General features: G+C 39.0%; 1 long non-coding RNA gene across 1 annotated transcript; it reads left to right on the forward strand.

Moving 5' to 3' along the window:
• Window positions 1-540: 540 nt before the first annotated feature.
• LOC121646887 lies at window positions 541-846 on the forward strand. The gene is made up of 3 exons (XR_006011726.1): window positions 541-576; window positions 691-738; window positions 826-846. It is a non-coding gene; the product is annotated as an uncharacterized LOC121646887 (long non-coding RNA).
• Window positions 847-21,906: the final 21,060 nt, after the last annotated feature.

A 21,906-nucleotide genomic window follows, 5' to 3' on the forward strand; every position in this document is an offset into this window, starting at 1 on the left:
ATCATTTTGGTCCAATTCCAACAAATGATCAAATGCACGTATGTTTAGAGCATTAGTCATGCCATATATACATACATACACACACACACACACACATATATATATATATATATATATATATATATATATATATATGCATATATATATATATGCACACACACACTGTTTTACAGAAGCAAAAGCAAGACAGCATGCAGTATACTACCAGCTACAGACAAGGATGTCTTATGAGGGCAAACAAAGAGATCGAATGGATTCATAAATGTCTTTAAAATATGTTTGTTTGATACCATCTTACCGAAACAACTGTTGGCCTTCCCCATCTGATCGGTTGATGCAGTTGATGGCTGCACAGGACGGCATTTTGTCGCAGTTAAAGTTAGCCGCAAGTTCACCCGTCCAGACCATATATATTTTCTATAATACATCCATGGTCCAGACGTATGGCAAAAGAGGACTGTATCAAATTTGTGCATTGTTTAAATTTTGATCTTGCTGTCAATCATGCTCCGATCCCCTCCCCCACTGTCCATACTGCTACTGATGCTGATCATAAGTTGGAGGGAATCTTGAGAGGTATGCTTTTATTTAATTACGGATCATTAATGTTAGTCATATTTAAATTTTGTTTCAAACCTAAAAAAAAACATAAGCAAAATCTTGAAACTTAAACTTATCGTGGCCTTTCAGAAACTATGGCAGAAACGAGCTCAATGGCACCCACGACAGCGCATTCCAGTAAGTGAGCAAAAAAATCTGAGAAGCTTAAAACCTTTTTGAATTGGTTTAATATCCTCTAAATGGGTGCAAATCATACTTTCACAGAAAAAAGCATATGGATCATAGGAGACAGTTATGTCCGAAGGGGAGAGGAGAGAGCCAGGGACACCATCGGCTGCAATCTCGGGCTGGACGCTTCAGTCCACTGGTTTGGCTGGGGTGGCCTGAGGTGGCATCGGCTTATCCCCTTTTTCCATCAAGCCTTGCAAGGACGGACGGTCCCGGATGTCCTGGTCGTTGCTTGTGGCAGCAACGACCTTGGGAAGAGCAAGTCTGTTGAGCTGGTTGGAGAGATGAAGAGGGACATCCAGTTGCTCAAAGGGAAATTCCCTGCGCTGGTGGTGGTCTGGTCAGAGATCTGTCAGCGGCGGCGGTGGCAGTCTGGCAGGCCAGGACGCTTAAACAAAGCGAGGAAATGGGTGAACAGTGTGATTAAAACGTTTGTTCAAGAAATGGGTTGTCTGGTGGTAAGTCACCCTCACATCAGATTTGACAGCCCTGGTCTATTCCTGCGTGACGGAGTTCATTTTTCCACTTTGGGAAATGATATTTTTTTAAAAAATATTTCGGAGGTCGTTAAAGCCCACTATCAGGTGCGGTAAATTATTTTTATTTAGAATTTATTTTCGTTCTTATTTTTTCTTTTTATGCTATTTGTTGTTGTTGTTTAAACCACCTGATAGTGCGTTTTACTGGTTTATTTTATGTAAAGAGAGATTCAGCCCATGAATAGATCGGGGAAAGTGAGGGTGGCTTTTTTTTTTATTTGTTAATTTCTTATATTTTGGTTCACATTAGTTCACTTTTTGTTAAGTAGTTTAATCACACTGTTCACCCAGAGGGCAATAGAATTTTTTTTAATTAAAATATTTTGTCTTATGAGCTGCTATTCTATTTTCGTTAGTTCAAATAAAATATGAATAACAGTCTTGACGCATCGCTGTCAGTGATATTTTGTTATACATATACAGTTAAATATTTTGGGAGTGTTGAGCCATTTCATGACAGCGACACAATGTCGCCAAGTTAGGTAAAATAGCCTACAAAACCATTTTCAATCCCTAACGGAAATCACGATACATAAAATACATAACTACAAAATAAATATAGAATGGTGATAACCCAAGTGGCCTAGTTTTCCTTAACATAGTCCTCAGTTTAAACAAAGTTTTTTTTTCTTTGGCAATTAAAAAACTGCAGCATTTAACAAAGTGGAATCCGGCAAAACACAAGAAAGGAACATTTTAAGAGACGCAATTGATAATCTTGGTGTCATCCAGGGAATAGCAGAAAAATAAAGAGAATATGCATGGGTAGCACAATGAAATAATGCATTAACAAGGACTTCTAACATTTATTACAAAAGACGTGCCTGAAATTATTCATGAATAAAGGTAGGAATTGTAAGTCATCGTGAAAATTTGACACGGGATTATACAAATATACAATATAGACTGACTTATATTGGGCTATTACGAATCCCATATAGAAATTCATCAGATTAAAACAAACCATCATTTTAACAATTACTACACAACTTTTTCCACGTATATTATATCATTACTTTACATCGAGGTCCGATCGTGTGCCGTAGAAAATCATCATCTGAGTTTGTACAGCTCTCATACTGCAGATTAATGTCGTGACCGCGCGTCGCTGGATCAGGTCACTGGGCTGCGCATTGCTCGTTCACAGTGACGTGAAGCATGATGGGAGGTGACACTACTGCGCATGCTCTATGGGCCCAATATGCGGAAGTAACCCGGAAGCCTGAGAACTTTTTCGGCGTATGCGCTGGGTGAGCAACTTCCATAGAAATGAATGGGCCGCCATTTTCAGTCCGTTATCCAGTTCTATAATACATCCATGATTGATTCAGCATGCCAAATGTCACGTGATAGACCAAACGAGGCCTCGTTACGTCATCAGCGCGTATCGAGCAGCAAGCGGGATCTTTGAAGGGACCGGGCTTGTCAATCTCTCAGATTCCAAACGCTGAGGAGATCGCGGGTTTTTGAGAGGAGATTCTGTAGCGATTGTGCGACATTGCATTTTAAAAACAAATTTAGGAAAAGCATCACATCAGCATGAGCTTATATTGAATCACATTTAGCTTTTAGAGATTTGGGGAAACAAACGTCTGCGCGAGACGCCGTTGCCAGAGAACCTGCTGAAGGAGCTCGGAGTATGAGAGAAGAACGGAGCAGGCGGTGCCTTCAACATCACAGGTAAGCTTTATTCCCCTTTCTTTATATAGATGTTTTTTAAATAGCCTTGCAAAGAGCAGACTTTAAAGTTAATCATAAACTTCAACCAGAAGCATCAGAGGAAATGTCTCAGTCTGCAGCTGCAGAGAAAAACCTCAACCTGCAGGACCTTAGATACCAAGCTGGTTTCTGATCACCATAAGCAGAGAATTTAATGATTTTAAACTTGGTTAATTACAATTTTGTTCTTGTGTTTCTTTCAGGTGCAACCTCTCCAAAGCTGGAAAGGTAGTGTGCCAGAAGAGGAGCAGATTGAAGCCTAACAGAAAATACGTTTTTAAATAAAAATCTATGACATCACAATGTTGCCAAAGTTTTTTTTTTTCTCATAATACATTTCAAGATTCAAAGTGTCTTTGTCATTTGCACAGTAAGGAAACAAGTTTCCCTGAACAATGAAAATCTTACTTTGCCGTCCAACCTGAATGCCATAAAACATTATAAAATAAAAATAAACAATTTGAAAAAAAAAACTAGATAGACGATAAAAAAAACTGAGTAAATAATCTATGTACATAAATGTGCAGTGTGCTATAAATTGTTGTTCCACATTTAACAACGATCAGCTATGCAAAAGAAAACAACTCAGGAGGTAGATAAAAACACGCATTTGCAATATCTATTATAAATAATAAGACACATAAAACAGTAAACAATTTTATTACAACTGTATAAAATAACACAGTCACTATACCCGTTACACAAACACTCCTTCCCTCATGCCTTCCCACTGAGTAACTACTATCATTACAGATTGGTTTACTTAAGTTACACCACAATTCTGTTACCTAAACAAATGTTACCTAATACCCCTCCTTGTTATGAACAACAGAAAATAAATATTCACTTGGATGGTAGATTACGTATCGTTTATTGAACACGTATTCAAAGTTCAGATAGGAATGACAGATGTGAGGTGTCAACGCTGTCCTTCTGATACATCAGACACCCACAGCCAGCAGATGGAGCTCTTTGGTTTGGTCAAATGATTCAGAACACTAAGCCATTTTCAAGCATTTGGTTCAAAGTTGGCTCGATGATTCATGAGGCCTCGCTTTCACCATCCCTACCTTGAACTAATACTATCCCTGAATTAAGGCTCAAGATGTTTAACTAACACATTTCAGCTGCATCTAGTTGAGGCTAATCCAAGCAAGGCTTACATAGCCTGGCTATGTGGGAGGTTCTGAGGAACGTAGGAAGACCTGACGAGTGGATGGTGGAAAAGAGGAGCTGGCAGAAAAAGAGAGCAAGCCGAGAGCTGTCACAATTGAAGTTTTAAAATATTACTTGTTCACCACCTGTAAATAAATCATCAAAATCCACATTTTTAAAAGAAGGCAAAAACTCCAGAGATTGAGTAGAATTGACTATTCTTTGTTAAGCCAGTAATAAAAAGCAATACATATCTCTTAAGAGGAGGCCTGTTAGCTTAGCTTCTGGTCCACTAATACATGAAGTGTCGGGACCCTTCGGTTCAGCCAAAAGACCCGCCTACCTAAATTACCCTCCTCATTTATACTGATACAATGCATTGTGGCTATGTGCGTGCATGTAGTGCGCATTCATGTGAATGTGTATTTTGCAAGGTGGTCCCTCCTTCTTCCGGGAATTTGATTCCTCCAGGTCCTTCGTCTGAGGTGCGTCATAGCTGAAAGGAAAGAAGATACTATGCTCTGCTTCGCTATCTTTTTCTGCCTTTCTACTGACTCCCTTCCTCCATTCCCACAATATTCACACAAAGGCTATTCTTTAATAATTCTGCTCTGCTTGGAGGGAATAGATAAGGATATTCACAACAACTCCCTTGCTTGGACACCCAGACCTGTTTCAAGGTCCCTTGCTATTTTCTCAGTATTGAACTCAGTAACCCTGTATGAGTTTGTGTCCTGTTTGTGAATGCATTATCTGTAAGCTGCGAAGGAATAATAATAATTAAGCTGTTTTCACCTCAGCACCACTATATAATGTAGCTCTATTAATTAAAAGCAGAGCCTAATGAATGTTACTAAAATCTAAGGATAAAATGTAAATGAATAAATGAATAAAAATGCTTAAATGAGTAAATGAATGAGAATGCTTATAAAATATTTGCAACACAATTCACAGAATTTGAAGGATCCTCCGAATCCACCCTTCGAATCCGCACTTCGTTTGGCCTCAAACAAAGGCTGCTGGTGATGCATCCTTCACGGCCTCTTTTCTCCCACAATTCATTGCGCACAGGACGGTGGCGAATCAGCAACCTCAGAAGAGTTTTAGTATATTTGTTACAAAATCAAGTACACTTAAAGCATGTTTGTTGAATGGTGACATTAAAATTCGGTAATATTTGATATTCAATTACTTTTAAGGGGTTAATGAAGTGTGTACCGGCTGGAAAACAACAGAGCCTCAAACCGTGTTTTTCTTTTTCTTTTTTTTTAATGTCTGTGTTGCTGCTCCGTGTTCAGCGTCTACTGACTTTTTCTACGAGTAATTTCAGAGGTTTAAGTGATTCAACATCCTGTGTTGTTGCTATGGGAAATTCTTCTAGGCTAGGTAGGCTGTCCCATTTCACGAACGTTAAGCGGAGTTCAAAGTGTGTAGACTACAGAGGACACTCTGTAGCCTACATAGTCTGCGCACTTCGAAATGTGCAGACCCTGAATTAGGACACACTTGTTAATAAAAGGCCAAGCCATGGTCACCAAAAAGGAACCCTGTCTCTATCGATCTATATCTTTCTCCGTCCATCTCTTTAGATTAGCTTTCTCTAGATCGTTCTTTAAACACTCTTGGCCTGTATGGACGGGGCTTAGCTGATCCCAGTTTTACTGTTAGCCAAAGTGTAGGTCGGGTGTTTGTGAAATTGGGGAGGGGGCTTAAGGTATTAATTATTTTTATTGAATACCATGTTCTTTTTAATTTAATTTCATGTTCAGTACTTATATAGTTGTGTTTCTTTAGTTACATTGGCACTGACAGATTTACTGATTATTCAAGACAGCCAAAGTAGTGATATGATAAGTGGGTTTTTATTTATTCTTTTTTTTATTTTTTCCATTTATACCATGTATAACTTTTATACCAGAATGAGGGCGGGAGCGCAGCATTCTACCAGGTGGAACTTTCTTTTGGGAGTGTCCCAATTCAGGGTCTGCACACTTCGAAGTGTGGATTCGTCGGCCACATACGTCATCGCGGTGCGGGAGGTACTGTCCCAATTCACAGAATTTTAAGGATCCTCCGAATCCACCTTTCGAATCCGCACTTCGTTTGGCCTCAAACGAAGGCTGCTGGTGATGCATCCTTCACGGCCTCTTTTCTCCCACAATTCACTGCGCACAGGACGGTGGCGAATCAGCAACCTCAGAAGAGTAGTATTAAGTTTAAATAAAGTTTTATTTAAAAAAAAAAAGTATGTTTTTTTTAACTAAACTTTAGTATATTCGTTACAAAATCAAGTACATTTAAAGCATGTTTGTTGAATGGTGACATTAAAATTCGGTAATATTTGATATTCAATGACTTTTAAGTGTGTACCGGCTGGAAAACAACAGAGCCTCAAACCGTGTTTTTCTTTTTTTTTACTGTCTGTGTTGCTGCTCCGTATTCAGCGTCTACTGACTTTTTCTACCAATAATTTCAGAGGTTTAAGTGATTCAACATCCTGTGTTGTTGCTATGGGAAATTCTTCTAGGCTAGGTAGGCTGTCCCATTTCACGAACGTTAAGCGGAGTTCAAAGTGTGTAGACTACAGAGGACACTCTGTAGCCTACATAGTCTGCGCACTTCGAAATGTGCAGACCCTGAATTAGGACACACTTGTTAATAAAAGGCCAAGCCATGGTCACCAAAAAGGAACCCTGTCTCTATCGATCTATATCTTTCTCCGTCCATCTCTTTAGATTAGCTTTCTCTAGATCGTTCTTTAAACACTCTTGGCCTGTATGGACGGGGCTTAGCTGATCCCAGTTTTACTGTTAGCCAAAGTGTAGGTCGGGTGTTTGTGAAATTGGGGAGGGGGCTTAAGGTATTAATTATTTTTATTGAATACCATGTTCTTTTTAATTTAATTTCATGTTCAGTACTTATATAGTTGTGTTTCTTTAGTTACATTGGCACTGACAGATTTACTGATTATTCAAGACAGCCAAAGTAGTGATATGATAAGTGGGTTTTTATTTATTCTTTTTTTTATTTTTTCCATTTATACCATGTATAACTTTTATACCAGAATGAGGGCGGGAGCGAAGCATTCTACCAGGTGGAACTTTCTTTTGGGAGTGTCCCAATTCAGGGTCTGCACACTTCGAAGTGTGGATTCGTCGGCCACATACGTCATCGCGGTGCGGGAGGTACTGTCCCAATTCACAGAATTTTAAGGATCCTCCGAATCCACCTTTCGAATCCGCACTTCGTTTGGCCTCAAACGAAAGCTGCTGGTGATGCATCCTTCACGGCCTCTTTTCTCCCACAATTCACTGCGCACAGGACGGTGGCGAATCAGCAACCTCAGAAGAGTAGTATTAAGTTTAAATAAAGTTTTATTTAAAAAAAAAAGTATGTTTTTTTTAACTAAACTTTAGTATATTCGTTACAAAATCAAGTACATTTAAAGCATGTTTGTTGAATGGTGACATTAAAATTCGGTAATATTTGATATTCAATGACTTTTAAGTGTGTACCGGCTGGAAAACAACAGAGCCTCAAACCGTGTTTTTCTTTTTTTTTACTGTCTGTGTTGCTGCTCCGTATTCAGCGTCTACTGACTTTTTCTACTAATAATTTCAGAGGTTTAAGTGATTCAACATCCTGTGTTGTTGCTATGGGAAATTCTTCTAGGCTAGGTAGGCTGTCCCATTTCACGAACGTTAAGCGGAGTTCAAAGTGTGTAGACTACAGAGGACACTCTGTAGCCTACATAGTCTGCGCACTTCGAAATGTGCAGACCCTGAATTAGGACACACTTGTTAATAAAAGGCCAAGCCATGGTCACCAAAAAGGAACCCTGTCTCTATCGATCTATATCTTTCTCCGTCCATCTCTTTAGATTAGCTTTCTCTAGATCGTTCTTTAAACACTCTTGGCCTGTATGGACGGGGCTTAGCTGATCCCAGTTTTACTGTTAGCCAAAGTGTAGGTCGGGTGTTTGTGAAATTGGGGAGGGGGCTTAAGGTATTAATTATTTTTATTGAATACCATGTTCTTTTTAATTTAATTTCATGTTCAGTACTTATATAGTTGTGTTTCTTTAGTTACATTGGCACTGACAGATTTACTGATTATTCAAGACAGCCAAAGTAGTGATATGATAAGTGGGTTTTTATTTATTCTTTTTTTTATTTTTTCCATTTATACCATGTATAACTTTTATACCAGAATGAGGGCGGGAGCGCAGCATTCTACCAGGTGGAACTTTCTTTTGGGAGTGTCCCAATTCAGGGTCTGCACACTTCGAAGTGTGGATTCGTCGGCCACATACGTCATCGCGGTGCGGGAGGTACTGTCCCAATTCACAGAATTTTAAGGATCCTCCGAATCCACCTTTCGAATCCGCACTTCGTTTGGCCTCAAACGAAGGCTGCTGGTGATGCATCCTTCACGGCCTCTTTTCTCCCACAATTCACTGCGCACAGGACGGTGGCGAATCAGCAACCTCAGAAGAGTAGTATTAAGTTTAAATAAAGTTTTATTTTAAAAAAAAAGTATGTTTTTTTTAACTAAACTTTAGTATATTCGTTACAAAATCAAGTACATTTAAAGCATGTTTGTTGAATGGTGACATTAAAATTCGGTAATATTTGATATTCAATGACTTTTAAGTGTGTACCGGCTGGAAAACAACAGAGCCTCAAACCGTGTTTTTCTTTTTTTCTTTTTTTTTACTGTCTGTGTTGCTGCTCCATATTCAGCGTCTACTGACTTTTTCTACTAATAATTTCAGACGTTTAAGTGATTCAACATCCTGTGTTGTTGCTATGGGAAATTCTTCTAGGCTAGGTAGGCTGTCCCATTTCACGAACGTTAAGCGGAGTTCAAAGTGTGTAGACTACAGAGGACACTCTGTAGCCTACATAGTCTGCGCACTTCGAAATGTGCAGACCCTGAATTAGGACACACTTGTTAATAAAAGGCCAAGCCATGGTCACCAAAAAGGAACCCTGTCTCTATCGATCTATATCTTTCTCCGTCCATCTCTTTAGATTAGCTTTCTCTAGATCGTTCTTTAAACACTCTTGGCCTGTATGGACGGGGCTTAGCTGATCCCAGTTTTACTGTTAGCCAAAGTGTAGGTCGGGTGTTTGTGAAATTGGGGAGGGGGCTTAAGGTATTAATTATTTTTATTGAATACCATGTTCTTTTTAATTTAATTTCATGTTCAGTACTTATATAGTTGTGTTTCTTTAGTTACATTGGCACTGACAGATTTACTGATTATTCAAGACAGCCAAAGTAGTGATATGATAAGTGGGTTTTTATTTATTCTTTTTTTTATTTTTTCCATTTATACCATGTATAACTTTTATACCAGAATGAGGGCGGGAGCGCAGCATTCTACCAGGTGGAACTTTCTTTTGGGAGTGTCCCAATTCAGGGTCTGCACACTTCGAAGTGTGGATTCGTCGGCCACATACGTCATCGCGGTGCGGGAGGTACTGTCCCAATTCACAGAATTTTAAGGATCCTCCGAATCCACCTTTCGAATCCGCACTTCGTTTGGCCTCAAACGAAGGCTGCTGGTGATGCATCCTTCACGGCCTCTTTTCTCCCACAATTCACTGCGCACAGGACGGTGGCGAATCAGCAACCTCAGAAGAGTAGTATTAAGTTTAAATAAAGTTTTATTTTAAAAAAAAAGTATGTTTTTTTTAACTAAACTTTAGTATATTCGTTACAAAATCAAGTACATTTAAAGCATGTTTGTTGAATGGTGACATTAAAATTCGGTAATATTTGATATTCAATGACTTTTAAGTGTGTACCGGCTGGAAAACAACAGAGCCTCAAACCGTGTTTTTCTTTTTTTTTTACTGTCTGTGTTGCTGCTCCGTATTCAGCGTCTACTGACTTTTTCTACTAATAATTTCAGAGGTTTAAGTGATTCAACATCCTGTGTTGTTGCTATGGGAAATTCTTCTAGGCTAGGTAGGCTGTCCCATTTCACGAACGTTAAGCGGAGTTCAAAGTGTGTAGACTACAGAGGACACTCTGTAGCCTACATAGTCTGCGCACTTCGAAATGTGCAGACCCTGAATTAGGACACACTTGTTAATAAAAGGCCAAGCCATGGTCACCAAAAAGGAACCCTGTCTCTATCGATCTATATCTTTCTCCGTCCATCTCTTTAGATTAGCTTTCTCTAGATCGTTCTTTAAACACTCTTGGCCTGTATGGACGGGGCTTAGCTGATCCCAGTTTTACTGTTAGCCAAAGTGTAGGTCGGGTGTTTGTGAAATTGGGGAGGGGGCTTAAGGTATTAATTATTTTTATTGAATACCATGTTCTTTTTAATTTAATTTCATGTTCAGTACTTATATAGTTGTGTTTCTTTAGTTACATTGGCACTGACAGATTTACTGATTATTCAAGACAGCCAAAGTAGTGATATGATAAGTGGGTTTTTATTTATTCTTTTTTTTATTTTTTTCCATTTATACCATGTATAACTTTTATACCAGAATGAGGGCGGGAGCGCAGCATTCTACCAGGTGGAACTTTCTTTTGGGAGTGTCCCAATTCAGGGTCTGCACACTTCGAAGTGTGGATTCGTCGGCCACATACGTCATCGCGGTGCGGGAGGTACTGTCCCAATTCACAGAATTTTAAGGATCCTCCGAATCCACCTTTCGAATCCGCACTTCGTTTGGCCTCAAACGAAGGCTGCTGGTGATGCATCCTTCACGGCCTCTTTTCTCCCACAATTCACTGCGCACAGGACGGTGGCGAATCAGCAACCTCAGAAGAGTAGTATTAAGTTTAAATAAAGTTTTATTTAAAAAAAAAAGTATGTTTTTTTTAACTAAACTTTAGTATATTCGTTACAAAATCAAGTACATTTAAAGCATGTTTGTTGAATGGTGACATTAAAATTCGGTAATATTTGATATTCAATGACTTTTAAGTGTGTACCGGCTGGAAAACAACAGAGCCTCAAACCGTGTTTTTCTTTTTTTTTACTGTCTGTGTTGCTGCTCCGTATTCAGCGTCTACTGACTTTTTCTACTAATAATTTCAGAGGTTTAAGTGATTCAACATCCTGTGTTGTTGCTATGGGAAATTCTTCTAGGCTAGGTAGGCTGTCCCATTTCACGAACGTTAAGCGGAGTTCAAAGTGTGTAGACTACAGAGGACACTCTGTAGCCTACATAGTCTGCGCACTTCGAAATGTGCAGACCCTGAATTAGGACACACTTGTTAATAAAAGGCCAAGCCATGGTCACCAAAAAGGAACCCTGTCTCTATCGATCTATATCTTTCTCCGTCCATCTCTTTAGATTAGCTTTCTCTAGATCGTTCTTTAAACACTCTTGGCCTGTATGGACGGGGCTTAGCTGATCCCAGTTTTACTGTTAGCCAAAGTGTAGGTCGGGTGTTTGTGAAATTGGGGAGGGGGCTTAAGGTATTAATTATTTTTATTGAATACCATGTTCTTTTTAATTTAATTTCATGTTCAGTACTTATATAGTTGTGTTTCTTTAGTTACATTGGCACTGACAGATTTACTGATTATTCAAGACAGCCAAAGTAGTGATATGATAAGTGGGTTTTTTATTTATTCTTTTTTTTATTTTTTCCATTTATACCATGTATAACTTTTATACCAGAATGAGGGCGGGAGCGAAGCATTCTACCAGGTGGAACTTTCTTTTGGGAGTGTCCCAATTCAGGGTCTGCACACTTCGAAGTGTGGATTCGTCGGCCACATACGTCATCGCGGTGCGGGAGGTACTGTCCCATTTCACAGAATTTTAAGGATCCTCCGAATCCACCTTTCGAATCCGCACTTCGTTTGGCCTCAAACGAAGGCTGCTGGTGATGCATCCTTCACGGCCTCTTTTCTCCCACAATTCACTGCGCACAGGACGGTGGCGAATCAGCAACCTCAGAAGAGTAGTATTAAGTTTAAATAAAGTTTTATTTAAAAAAAAAAGTATGTTTTTTTTAACTAAACTTTAGTATATTCGTTACAAAATCAAGTACATTTAAAGCATGTTTGTTGAATGGTGACATTAAAATTCGGTAATATTTGATATTCAATGACTTTTAAGTGTGTACCGGCTGGAAAACAACAGAGCCTCAAACCGTGTTTTTCTTTTTTTCTTTTTTTTTACTGTCTGTGTTGCTGCTCCATATTCAGCGTCTACTGACTTTTTCTACTAATAATTTCAGACGTTTAAGTGATTCAACATCCTGTGTTGTTGCTATGGGAAATTCTTCTAGGCTAGGTAGGCTGTCCCATTTCACGAACGTTAAGCGGAGTTCAAAGTGTGTAGACTACAGAGGACACTCTGTAGCCTACATAGTCTGCGCACTTCGAAATGTGCAGACCCTGAATTAGGACACACTTGTTAATAAAAGGCCAAGCCATGGTCACCAAAAAGGAACCCTGTCTCTATCGATCTATATCTTTCTCCGTCCATCTCTTTAGATTAGCTTTCTCTAGATCGTTCTTTAAACACTCTTGGCCTGTATGGACGGGGCTTAGCTGATCCCAGTTTTACTGTTAGCCAAAGTGTAGGTCGGGTGTTTGTGAAATTGGGGAGGGGGCTTAAGGTATTAATTATTTTTATTGAATACCATGTTCTTTTTAATTTAATTTCATGTTCAGTACTTATATAGTTGTGTTTCTTTAGTTACATTGGCACTGACAGATTTACTGATTATTCAAGACAGCCAAAGTAGTGATATGATAAGTGGGTTTTTATTTATTCTTTTTTTTATTTTTTCCATTTATACCATGTATAACTTTTATACCAGAATGAGGGCGGGAGCGCAGCATTCTACCAGGTGGAACTTTCTTTTGGGAGTGTCCCAATTCAGGGTCTGCACACTTCGAAGTGTGGATTCGTCGGCCACATACGTCATCGCGGTGCGGGAGGTACTGTCCCAATTCACAGAATTTTAAGGATCCTCCGAATCCACCTTTCGAATCCGCACTTCGTTTGGCCTCAAACGAAGGCTGCTGGTGATGCATCCTTCACGGCCTCTTTTCTCCCACAATTCACTGCGCACAGGACGGTGGCGAATCAGCAACCTCAGAAGAGTAGTATTAAGTTTAAATAAAGTTTTATTTTAAAAAAAAAGTATGTTTTTTTTAACTAAACTTTAGTATATTCGTTACAAAATCAAGTACATTTAAAGCATGTTTGTTGAATGGTGACATTAAAATTCGGTAATATTTGATATTCAATGACTTTTAAGTGTGTACCGGCTGGAAAACAACAGAGCCTCAAACCGTGTTTTTCTTTTTTTTTACTGTCTGTGTTGCTGCTCCGTATTCAGCGTCTACTGACTTTTTCTACTAATAATTTCAGAGGTTTAAGTGATTCAACATCCTGTGTTGTTGCTATGGGAAATTCTTCTAGGCTAGGTAGGCTGTCCCATTTCACGAACGTTAAGCGGAGTTCAAAGTGTGTAGACTACAGAGGACACTCTGTAGCCTACATAGTCTGCGCACTTCGAAATGTGCAGACCCTGAATTAGGACACACTTGTTAATAAAAGGCCAAGCCATGGTCACCAAAAAGGAACCCTGTCTCTATCGATCTATATCTTTCTCCGTCCATCTCTTTAGATTAGCTTTCTCTAGATCGTTCTTTAAACACTCTTGGCCTGTATGGACGGGGCTTAGCTGATCCCAGTTTTACTGTTAGCCAAAGTGTAGGTCGGGTGTTTGTGAAATTGGGGAGGGGGCTTAAGGTATTAATTATTTTTATTGAATACCATGTTCTTTTTAATTTAATTTCATGTTCAGTACTTATATAGTTGTGTTTCTTTAGTTACATTGGCACTGACAGATTTACTGATTATTCAAGACAGCCAAAGTAGTGATATGATAAGTGGGTTTTTATTTATTCTTTTTTTTATTTTTTCCATTTATACCATGTATAACTTTTATACCAGAATGAGGGCGGGAGCGAAGCATTCTACCAGGTGGAACTTTCTTTTGGGAGTGTCCCAATTCAGGGTCTGCACACTTCGAAGTGTGGATTCGTCGGCCACATACGTCATCGCGGTGCGGGAGGTACTGTCCCAATTCACAGAATTTTAAGGATCCTCCGAATCCACCTTTCGAATCCGCACTTCGTTTGGCCTCAAACGAAGGCTGCTGGTGATGCATCCTTCACGGCCTCTTTTCTCCCACAATTCACTGCGCACAGGACGGTGGCGAATCAGCAACCTCAGAAGAGTAGTATTAAGTTTAAATAAAGTTTTATTTAAAAAAAAAAGTATGTTTTTTTTAACTAAACTTTAGTATATTCGTTACAAAATCAAGTACATTTAAAGCATGTTTGTTGAATGGTGACATTAAAATTCGGTAATATTTGATATTCAATGACTTTTAAGTGTGTACCGGCTGGAAAACAACAGAGCCTCAAACCGTGTTTTTCTTTTTTTTTACTGTCTGTGTTGCTGCTCCGTATTCAGCGTCTACTGACTTTTTCTACTAATAATTTCAGAGGTTTAAGTGATTCAACATCCTGTGTTGTTGCTATGGGAAATTCTTCTAGGCTAGGTAGGCTGTCCCATTTCACGAACGTTAAGCGGAGTTCAAAGTGTGTAGACTACAGAGGACACTCTGTAGCCTACATAGTCTGCGCACTTCGAAATGTGCAGACCCTGAATTAGGACACACTTGTTAATAAAAGGCCAAGCCATGGTCACCAAAAAGGAACCCTGTCTCTATCGATCTATATCTTTCTCCGTCCATCTCTTTAGATTAGCTTTCTCTAGATCGTTCTTTAAACACTCTTGGCCTGTATGGACGGGGCTTAGCTGATCCCAGTTTTACTGTTAGCCAAAGTGTAGGTCGGGTGTTTGTGAAATTGGGGAGGGGGCTTAAGGTATTAATTATTTTTATTGAATACCATGTTCTTTTTAATTTAATTTCATGTTCAGTACTTATATAGTTGTGTTTCTTTAGTTACATTGGCACTGACAGATTTACTGATTATTCAAGACAGCCAAAGTAGTGATATGATAAGTGGGTTTTTATTTATTCTTTTTTTTATTTTTTCCATTTATACCATGTATAACTTTTATACCAGAATGAGGGCGGGAGCGAAGCATTCTACCAGGTGGAACTTTCTTTTGGGAGTGTCCCAATTCAGGGTCTGCACACTTCGAAGTGTGGATTCGTCGGCCACATACGTCATCGCGGTGCGGGAGGTACTGTCCCAATTCACAGAATTTTAAGGATCCTCCGAATCCACCTTTCGAATCCGCACTTCGTTTGGCCTCAAACGAAGGCTGCTGGTGATGCATCCTTCACGGCCTCTTTTCTCCCACAATTCACTGCGCACAGGACGGTGGCGAATCAGCAACCTCAGAAGAGTAGTATTAAGTTTAAATAAAGTTTTATTTAAAAAAAAAAGTATGTTTTTTTTAACTAAACTTTAGTATATTCGTTACAAAATCAAGTACATTTAAAGCATGTTTGTTAAATGGTGACATTAAAATTCGGTTATATTTGATACTTAATGATTTTTAAGGGGTTAATGAAGTGTGTACCGGCTGGAAAACAACAGAGCCTCAAACCGTTTTTTTCTTCTTCTTTTTTTTTTTTTTAACTGTCTGTGTTGCTGCGTCTACTGACGTTTCCTACGAGTAATTTCAGAGGTTTAAGTGATTCAACATCCTGTGTTGTTGGGATGGGAAATTCTTCTAGGCTAGGTAGACTGTCCCATTTCACGAACGTTAAGCAGACTTCGAAGTGTGTAGACTACGGAGGACACTCCTGTAGCCTACGTAGTCCGTGCACTTCGAAGTGTGCAGACCCTGAATTGGGACACAATATCAGATTTTTGAGACACAGCTAAGCTAAGCTTGAATGTTAGCCTGTCCCCGAGCAGGCTAGTTATGGTGCATAAGTTACCATGGTTACTCAGTGGGCATTCAAATAAGCCACGTTGATGGAACGTAACTCTGGCTTAAATGGGCCAGATTTATCAAGATAAGCCAGGCTTTCTATTAATCCAGCTTCGCGCAATACCTGTCAGAACTCATCCCTCGTCTCTTGTGTGCAGCAGTAATCAACTGGATCTGGATTTATGTATAAACTTGTCATTGTCCACTAAGGGAAAACAAACAAATAAATATATAAACAAATGATTGATGGATTGATGGATGGATTGATGGGAAAAACTGACTTGAATGATTGAACAAATCTTGACACTGGGTAGAGTGAGAAATCTTGGCCTCTTACCTCTCACCAGCCAAAGCATGAGCAGGGTTGTTTTTCTTTATACACGTGATTTTTGAAAGTCTCCATGATGATAATGTCGCATATGGGCTGGTCGCAATTCAACACAATGACTGTAATTACACATGGACAGGACAAGCGTTGGAAAAGTTCCTTGCAGATGATCTTGTCAAGCTTTACAAACTTTTTTGGTGAAACTTTAAAATCTTTTGACTGGAGTTCAGCCATCATTTTATCAAACAGCCGTTTATGGAGAACTTCCGAGACTTCTGAGGTGCATTTTACTCTGGCTTTTGTGAAGATATGTGAAATAAGTTTGTCAAGAGTAATGTCCACTAACAGTCTGCAAGTTTCTTCTCTGTCTCTCCGCTGCTCTTCTTCACGGTCACCAGAATTTAAGGGAGACTTTGCGCCTTTTGTCGTCTTATTGGTTGTGAATTCTGACTTGGAAAACTGGTCCTGGGTCACAAAATCATCATTACATCTGCAGGCCTTTTTGGTTTTTTTAAACATCAGTGAGAGCCTTCTGAAGATGGAGGGCTTCTTCAACATGTGCTTTCTAAAAGAATATGCAATTAGTTCATCTGTGAGTGGCTTCTCTGAGCCCTTAAATACCTCCATAATGAGTTGTGAACAGGACATACTTTTGCAAATGTCCCTGTAAATGTGCTCTTCAAGCTTCTCAAACCTCTCTTGAGGGACACTGAAGTCTAGATTCTCAGCTTCAGTCCAAATTCTCTTAAACAAACGGCTTTTTAGGGTTTGAAAGTTTTGCTGAGAGCATAACGTCTTTGCTTTTCTAAATACAAGGGAAATAAGATCATCCACAAGTTTTTCCACCAACACTTTGCACTGTTTTTCTTTTTTAAGTTGGATCTCTTCGTATTTTGCATTCGACTCTGGTGTAGCCACAGACTCCCTTACCTCGGTGGTTAATTCAGATGACTTGTCACATTTCATGGAGTCTATGGAAGCCAGCTGTGATCCTTGTACATCTCGGATCATGTCCAGATCAAAGGAAGTCCCCTCTTTCAAAATAACCTGAGTTTCCGCATGGGGAATATCTCTTTCTAGTTCAAACACTTCTCTGGAGTCCTCCGGCACTGTGTTGCATGACAACATTCCCTTATCCCTCTTTCCTGCTCTTGGTGGAGATCTTGATGGTATAATTACTAGAGGAACAGGCTCTTCCAGACCTGTAGTAACAGAAACATCTTTTGGCAGTAAGGCAGGTTCTTGTGCCATCTCTGTTGTTGATATATCTGCAGATAAAACAAATTCCTCACTTTTCTGGTAAACCATTTCTTGTTGCTCCATCTTCTGGTCATCTTCACCAACAGAAGCTGGTTCTTGGATGTTTTCATCTGTAGGGAAATCTTCTAGTTTTTCCTCCTGGTGTTCTGAGTATTCCTGCACTTTGCATCGCTGGAGAATTCCCTTGATATTTTTCTCTTCAGCTTTGTGTTCAAGGACTGTAATAACTGGAATTTCTTCTGCCTGTAGAGAGGAAGCAGGTTCTTGTGCCATCTCTGTTGTGGATATATCTGCAGATAAAACAAATTCCTCACTTTTCTGGTAAACTATTTCTTGTTGCTCCATCTTCTGGACATCTTCACCAACTGAAGCTGGTTCTTGGATGTTTTCATCTGTAGGGAAATCTTCTAGTTTTTCCTCCTGGTGTTCTGAGTATTCCTGCACTTTGCATCGCCGGAGAATTCCCTTGATCTTTTTCTCTTTAGCTTTGTGTTCAAGGACTGTAATAACTGGAATTTCTTCTGCCTGTAGAGAGGAGGCAGGTCCTTGGTCCACCTCCATTTTTGATATATCTGCAGATTCAGTTAATTCCTTACTTTTCTGGTCAGCTGTCTTTTCTTTGTCCATTTCTTGGCTGTCTTCTTCAGAACAAGATTGCTGAATGTAGTCCTCCGTTATTGTGGACTCTGCGTTATCCTCCATTTGTTTTCCACTCGTTTCCCTTCGAATGTAACTGTGTTTGCACATGCTGATAAAGTAACTATTCAAAATTGTGCATGTCTTATTAATTCTTGCATTTAATAATTTGGTCAAATGTTTCGAAGTACGGGCTGATTTGAACTCTAAGACCTCTGTAAAAATCTGTGGTATAGTGTTGTAGACGGGGATTAAATGTCCCACCATGGAAGCCGTACATACAATATTAAGCTTCTCCTGGATTACCATCATAATGATTGATAGCATTTCTGCAAAAAAATTTTGTACAATATTTCTGGTTTCTTCATCCAGGTTACCGGACCACAAATTTCTCCACTGGCTCTCTGTAATCCCAGAAAAATGGGATTCGACCATTGATTGAATCATGCTCATTAAATCTATTTCTGGGGTCTCACTGCTCTCATTGCTCATTTTTTCCATGGCAAATGTTTTTTCTTAAGTGTTATAATTAAAAGTGCTTGTAAAAACTTACTTCGTGTGTATCTGACACTGAAGAAATTCTGATATAAATCTCTGCCTTAGATGATCTCTCAGTGCTGATAAGCCCCGCCTTCAGAATAATATTGCTTAGTGATGTCATCACATCAAAGGAATCCCATGTTCTATCAGGTCAGCCCTGCTTGGTCACTGTTTCCATGGAACCGATACATTCTTGGCTGTGTCTTAATGTGCACTCCCTACATAGTGCCCTATATAGGGGCCACGCCATTTTGTAGGAGTGTCCGAATGCCCAGAGAGAAAAAAAGTAGGGCACTCAAAATTACCCACAATGCATTTGAAAAGCAAACCCTTTATATATATATATATATATATATATATATATATTTATTTATTTATTTATATATTATTATTATTATTATTATGTGTGTGTGTGTGTGTGTCAGGCTCCCCTAATTTTTAAATTTACATCTGTTCCGGGTTAAGCCCAGGGTGTTCTCAAAAGCTGCAAATGAAGTACAAACAGCAAATAAGATATTTCGGTACATTGGCTCGACTCACTTTGTGAAATAGCTTTTTGTGGTTTACACAATCAAAAGCCTTAGAGGCGTCTAGAAAACACATGAATACAGTAGAGTGCTTATTTTTGTAATTGCTTAGTGGCTCTTTTAAAGCATAAATACACATGTCAGAGCCATGATTTGGGTTTAAAGCCAAATTGATTATCTGTAGATTCAATATGATGATTAAACCTCCTTAATAAGATATGTTCGAACACCTTTGATAGGACACTGGCAAGAGCGATGGGTCTATAGTTTTCAGAGCTGCCCACTTTCCCTGCTTTGTCCTTTTGCACAGGTACTAACTGCACTCTTATCATTGAGTCTGAAATGAAACCATGCACCAGAGGCAGAAAGACATAATGCAAGAAGAGGAAACAATCTTACACTAGAATATTTGAGATGCTCTGCAGAAATTTGATCCATTCCTGTGGATTTGTTTAGTGACAGACTTTGAATTGCTTTATGTACCTCATGTGTTGTGATGGGTTCAACAAAGTCAACATTATGTACAGTGTAAGGTGTAACAGGGACACAATTAAAGAGTTTAGAATCATGCTTCCTCCACAGCTCTACAATCATATGAGATCCAGAAACTCCATCTACTGTATGCGGTAGAGAGGGTTTACAATTATTAATATGTTTCACCTCTTTCCAGAACGCCTTTGTGTCCTTACCTAAAAGATTTTTAGCCATAGAATCAGCTCTAATAGTTTGCTCATTTTTACTAATAGATCTTATTGCATACTTATATTTTGCATTTGCATATTTTTTGTGATCAAATAAAGGCCCCTGTCTGGGTTTTCCTGCTATTGCCCAGGACCTAGTGGCATCACAAGCTTCTGACTGGATGTCAGATACATAGATACTTCATCCAGGCCTTATTTTTCTTTTTCTCTTCCCCTTATAGTATGGTTTACTGGCTTTAATCAATGCAGATACAATGTCAGAATACATATACATACATATACTTTCTCCTTTCTTAAATCCATAAGATTTGGGGAAAAGGGTGATTGTAAAGTGTAATTATTAATTATGGGTGAAGGGGTAGGAATAAATAAGTTACCTACCACTTTTTGGACATGTCGGTTGGGTACACTGATATTCTTAGATTCCTACATGTATGTTTTTGTGAAATGAATTTGACCTGTCTGAATAAACATTTCTATCTAATAATAGCCCACGCCTGGTAACTGAAATACAGTTCTTTACTTGCGCACAAATACAAGACACACGTGAACAGTCTGTGCTTACTTGCATTAGTTAAGCATTATTGTCTTTACGGTTCTGTTATATGAAACCACTTTTTATAGCCTCCAAGTAAGGCAAGGCAAATTTATTTGTATAGCACATTTCAGGTACAAGACAAATCAAAGTGCTTTACATAAAACATTACAGCAGGGTGCAGAAAGCAATACAAGTGCATTAAAAAAAGATTAAAAGAAATACAATCAATGAAATAAAAACAAAAGGAAGATGCTAAAATAAAATAGATAAAATGCAAGAAATAAAGATCCGTTGTGGGGAAGGACAATATTAAAACATGATTCCAGCTTAAAAGAACCAGATGTAGATTTGGACTTCTAAATAAAAACTAGTGAAATGCAGCAGAGATGCGTTTCACTAAGTGGGTCTTTAACCTGGGTTTAAATAAACTGAGTGTTTCAGCTGATCTGAGGCATTCTGGGAGTTTGTTCCAGACATGTGGAGCATAGAAGCTGAATGCAGCTTCTCCATGTCTGGTTCAGACTCTGGGAACTGATAAGAAACTGGATCCAGATGACCTGAGGGTTCTGGTAGGTTCATACTGGGTCAAGAGGTCACTGATGTATTTTAGTCCTAAATCATTCAGAGCTTTATAGACCAGCAGCAAACCTTTAAAGTCTATTCTCTGACGAGCAGGCAGCCAGTGTAAAGACCTCAGAACTGAACTGATGTCCACTTTCTTGGTTTTAGTGAGGACTGGAGCAGCAGAGTTCTGAATGAGCTGCAGGTGTTGTTGCAAATATTTTTTAAACATTATTATTCATTTACTCATTTACATTTTATCCTTAGATTTTAGTAACATTCATTAGGCTCCGCTTTTAATTAATAGAGCTACATTATTATATAGTGGTTATTATTCCTTCACAGCTTACAGATAATGCATTCACAAACAGGATACAAACTCATACAGGGTTACTGAGTTCAATACTGAGAAAAATAACAAGGGACCTCGAATATGTTCTGGATGTCCAGTAGGGAGTGGTTGTAAATATCGTTGTATCTCCTTACTTATCTATTCACTCCTTGCAGAAACGGAATTTCCCAGTAACTCAAAACAATTATTAAAGAGCAGCCTTTATGTAAAACTGTGGCAACAGGTAGAAGGGAGTTAGCACAGAGAGGCAGACAGATAACAGGGCAGAGCAAAGCATCTTTTTCCTTTCAGCTCTGATGTACTTTGTGCTATTATAATTGTCACATGTAGGCTTAGGCTGTTT

The sequence above is a fragment of the Melanotaenia boesemani genome, chromosome 10 (assembly GCF_017639745.1).
Source record: "Melanotaenia boesemani isolate fMelBoe1 chromosome 10, fMelBoe1.pri, whole genome shotgun sequence".
NCBI classification, from domain to species: domain Eukaryota; kingdom Metazoa; phylum Chordata; class Actinopteri; order Atheriniformes; family Melanotaeniidae; genus Melanotaenia; species Melanotaenia boesemani.